This window comes from Nicotiana tabacum, chromosome 2, assembly GCF_000715075.1.
Source record: "Nicotiana tabacum cultivar K326 chromosome 2, ASM71507v2, whole genome shotgun sequence".
Taxonomy (NCBI): Eukaryota; Viridiplantae; Streptophyta; class Magnoliopsida; order Solanales; family Solanaceae; genus Nicotiana; species Nicotiana tabacum.
This window is the reverse complement of record NC_134081.1, coordinates 26,534,288-26,539,589: the sequence shown is the minus strand read 5'-3', so window position 1 is coordinate 26,539,589 and position 5,302 is coordinate 26,534,288.

The following is a 5,302-nucleotide window of genomic DNA, read 5'->3' as shown; positions in this document are numbered from 1 at the left end:
GCTGCCTTAGTGCCAAATACCGTTTTCATTTAAACATTGGCATATATTCTTTAGTCTCAGCGATAAGCTCCAGGTAATTACATATATTTTTTTCCTTCTTTTGAAATAGTAGTAATTTTTAGATACATGACTGATCGCGAGACTAGTAAATATAATATTGGGATTTGATTCTGAGTTAAAAAGAGGAGGTTATGAAACTGAGAGAAATCCGTAAGATTTTTCATGAATTAAGCGGGTATATTATATGAATTGGCTAAACAATTATAGATTATGGACTAGTTGAATTACTCATAGTATGGGTAAATATAATTCGGTAAATTGCTGGTCAAACATGAACCTTTGGGGGTTTATATATTCTAGATTTTTTATGGATTAACCTAAACAAGGGAATTAACACGATATCGGTATTGATGTGGTTATAGATTGATTGAAGAAAGTCATACGAATCGTTCGGGGTGACGAGTTGGTATTTTGCACGAGTACTGTGAGTAGTAATCTTACCACAATTTGTGTTTTCATAACCTTCATGGTTTATACCTTATTATAAAAATAAAATGTGTTACGAAATATTTGAAATTGCATGCGGGACAGGTCCTATGGTACTGAATAGTTTACTTGAGATGTTTACAATTATTTAAAATATTTTCACTATTACTAGACATGTTTTACTGTTATTTGAGATATGATTACAGTTAATTGGATTACATGATTTGATAAGAATTGAAATGTCCTGTACTATTTTGAAAATGCTTTCATGTGAAGATTTACTATTTACAAAGAGAAGTATAAATGGGAGGAGACTTTGAAGGATCTCGTAGCTAACATCGGGTTCGTTAGACCTAGTGTACCTTGTATTTACAGATTACCCCGATTACAGTTATAACCCTCGCTAGTAGGAAGGTAGAGCTAGCATACAATTATAATTTCCCCTCGAGTAAGGATTTACAGTTATATTAGACTCCTTTCACGAAGGGGTCCACACAGTGATACAGATTACATGATCCTTCCTTGGAAACCTCCTAAACAAGAATATTGATAGTACACAGTATGTACCGATTTTATTACTGAATTGTCAATTGAATTATATTACATGAAAAACATGATGAGACTGATTATTGTTTAATATTTCTGAAAGGGCATTCTTATGATATTTTCTGTTTAATATACTAGCATATTTTCTCACTTGTCCCCAATAAAATAGTTGTAGTTAAGTGTTATTACTCACTGAGCTAGAGACTCACTCCCGTTATTTTTTTTACAGAGACAGCAGTTGACGCAGGCAGGGATTTCGTTAATTCGAGCGCACGGATTGATAGTTCTTGGTGAGCCCCGTATTTGTTCGCGTGGGCAAGGAGTTTAATTAATTCTTGTGGTCTTTTCTTTGAACTCTTAGAGTCGCTCATTAGTCATTCTTTTAGTGTCATGAGTATTCTTTCGTTGTTATAGACTTATGATGAGTATTGCACTTTCTTATCAAATTTGGAGATAAATTAGTATTTCTGGTTGTTAATGGGTGGATTATTAATGGTTGAGACTTTTTTGGTTTATTGATAAAGTTATTGGTTGTTAGATTGATATTAGGATATTTGATTGTTGATTTTGAGACAGGAAAGTTTTTGGATAGTCCAAAAAATAGGGAAAACTCTATCCGTTTTTCTGTAAAATATCGGTGAGGCTTACTTAGAGGCACTTTCTCCTAAGTGCCAGTCATGATCCTAAATTGGGTCGTGACATTATCTGATTCTTTTGCTATGATATGCAAATTCTTACTACAGAGAGATAGTCACACTCACACATTTATTTAACTTGCATGCGTTGTCCGACTTAACAAATCTGATTCTCATTTTCTTGTTTTAACTTTCTTTTTTTTGGGGGTTTTCCTCAAACTTTAGCATACCCTTAATCTGTAAAACAAGGAACAGAAATTGGCCTTATAATGCAATAGCTGCACCTATAACCAAATGAACTATCGTAGTCAGAGAAAAATTAATGATAAAAATGAAGAGTGTCTAATGTTGATATATTAGTGATCAGCTCTTTATAGCTGATAGTTCTTTGCCATAACAAAGTGAAGAAAAGGAGACTGCAAAGTCACTTCAAACAATACACAAATGAATCAAGTAATTTTAGATTAAACTAGCATCAACAAGACAAAAAATGATGTGTTAGGTTAGGATGTTAATATCTTCGCCAATGATCATTGCATGGTAATAATAATATTTCTTCAAGGAGTTTGTTAGGGAAAAGTAATTTAATTATTTTTCTAATATTTAGGAATTTTATTTTTTAATTTCCTTACCGTTCTAGAATTCCTGTATTTTTTAATTCGCACTAGGAAATTAAGTTTCGACCACTTTGCATGGTTTTCTTTTTGTTAATAAATTTTTTACTCCATTTAGATTTAGGAGTATTAGATTCCAAGTATTTTGAATTCACAATCGGAAAGTTTCGATCACCACGTAGCCCTTCTAGGTTTAGGAGGGAGAGTTTTTGTCACAACCCAAAATCTTACTTGTGGTGATGGCGCCTATATCAATACCAGGCAAGCCGACAACCTTAATGAACCACAATTTCTCTTAAGTTTGAAAACATAATAATTAAATTCAGCGGGCGTAATCTCACAAATATAGATATAAACACTCCCAAAATCCGGTGTCACTGAGTACATGAGCATCTAAATGAATACAAAGTCTGACTGGTAAAAACACTGTCTGAAAATATAGAACCATACAATAACGGAAAGGAAGAGAGACAAGGTCAGCGGACGCCAAGTAGCTACCTTGATAGTCTCCAACTGGTAACACACTGAGGTTTAACAGTCGCCGCGTCCGGAAGCACCTGGATCAGCACACGAGTTGCAGAGTGTAGTATGAGTACAAGCAACTCAATAAGTAACAAGACTAACTTTTGGGCTGAAAGTAGTGACGAGCTCCGCAGGTACAGTATAGTACATAAATAATGGTAAAGGAATGTAGGCATGCTTTCAAGTTCAACAATTAAACTCAGTACAAGCAAAATAGATCAATACTACATGATATGAGGAATGTAACATCTCTATATCTATATGCCAATGTACATACTGTATGTGATGTACTTCAGTGGAAACTCCGTGTACTCACAATCTAAAATACTCAATCACTCAGTCAGCCAATCCAGCCCAGGGAAGATCCATCCCAAATATATATATATATATATATCCATCAACTGACAGTCAGTCACTCAGTACTGTATAAGGCCAATCCAGCCCCCAGGGGAAGATCCATCACCGAATATCAATGAGTCTGTAACGACCCGGCCGGTCGTTTTGAATATTATAATCCCATTTCCCCATTTACTGCTCAATTTATACCTTGCTATTGATTTATGACTTATCGGGTTAGTTGGTTCGGGTCCGGAAGGAATTCAAAGTGAAATAAGACACTTAGTCTCATAATTGAAAAAAATTAAGTTAGAAAAGTGGACCGGATATAGACCTATGGGTAAACGACCTTGGATTCAAATTCTGATAATTTTAATAGCTCCGTATGGTAATTTAGGACTTAGGAGCGTGTCCGGAAGAATCTTTGGAGGTCTGTAGAGGAATTAGACTTGAAATGCCGAAAGTTGAATTTTTGGAAAGTTTGACCAATGGGTTGACTTTTTATATCGGGGTCGAAATCTGATTCTGAAAATTATAATAGGTATGTTATGTCATTTATGACTTGTGTGTAAAATTTGAGGTCAATCAGACGTGATTTGATAGGTTTCTGCGTTATTTGTAGAATTTAGAAATTTTAAAGTTCAACAGGCTTGAATTGGGGCGTAATTCATGGTTTTAGTATTGTTTGAGGTGATTTGAGGATTCGACTAAGTTTGTATGATGTTTTCAGACTTGTTGGTATATTTGGTTGAGGTCCCGAGGGTCTCGGGTGAGTTTCGGATGGTTAACGGATCAAAAATTGAACTACAACAACTGCTGCAATTTCCTTCTGTTGGAAATTTCTTCTGCCAGATTCGAGCCCATAAATCTCTTAGGATCGAAGCCATGATCGAGCCCAGGGTCGAGGGCCACGATCGAAGACATGATTGAGCCCAGGGTATAGGGCAACGATCGAAGCCATGATCGAGCCCAGGGTCGAGGGTCACGGTCGAAGGCAGGGTCAAAGACATGATCGATGGCCAGGGTCGAGCTCCATGATCGAGGATCAGGATCGAAGCCACGATTGAGGTCTAGGATCGAGGGCCAAGATCGAGGCCTAGGATCTAGGCCCAGGATCGAGGCCCAGGATCGAGGCCTAGGATCGAGGACCTCGATCGAAGGCCAAGATCGAAGGCCATGATCGAGGCAGAACCGAGGTTGTCTGGGAAGAATTATAAAAACAAGACTTCGTCCCATTCACCATTTTTGACAAATTGGAGCTTGAGCAGAGGAGATTTTTGATATATTTTCAAGGAAAACTTGAGGTAAGTCCCTTGTGATCATTTCTACTCCATAATATTGAATTATCATCGAATAATCCGACTAGATTACATGATTTTGAGGTGTAAATCGGAGATTGGAACTTAGAAATTTGGAAATAAGATTTGTAGATTTGAGGGTCGAGTTGAGGTCGGATTTTGGTAAAATTGGTATGGGTAGACTCGTGGTTGAATGGGCTTTTGGATTTTGTAACTTTTGTCGGGTTCCGAGACGTGGGCTCCACGGGCGGTGTTTGAGCTAAATTTCGAATTTTTATGAAAAATTAGTATTTTCTTATAAAATTAATTCCAATAAATTTTATTGACTGAAACGAATTATTTGTGACTAGATTCGAGGCATTTGGAGGCCGATTTGCGAGGCAAAGGCATAACAGAGTAAAGAATTTCACGTTTTGAGGTAAGTAACAGTTTGAAATATGGTCCTGAGGGTATTAAACCCCAGATTTTGGTATCATGTGATTATTTTGGAGGTGACGCACATGCTAGGTGACGGGCGTGTGGGCGTGCACCGAGGGAATTGTGACTTGGTCCGTCCCGTGAAACTGTAAAGTTGAATATTTTGTTGTTAGCTATATGCTCTCTATGTGTTGACAAAATTTGACTGTAAATCATGTTAGAAATCATGCTTAGGCTATGTGATAGTACTGTTGGGACCCACAGAGGTCGCGTACTTGTTGAATTTCCTGCTAAATGCTATATGTACTCAGTCTCAGCTTTTACTTGCACATTTTATCTCAGTCTCTGTTATTATTATTGATACATCATAACATTGTTGTTTGGGCTGATTTCATGATTATTAAGAGCCCGAGTGAATAGAGAGATTTATGACTGAGTAAGGCCGAGG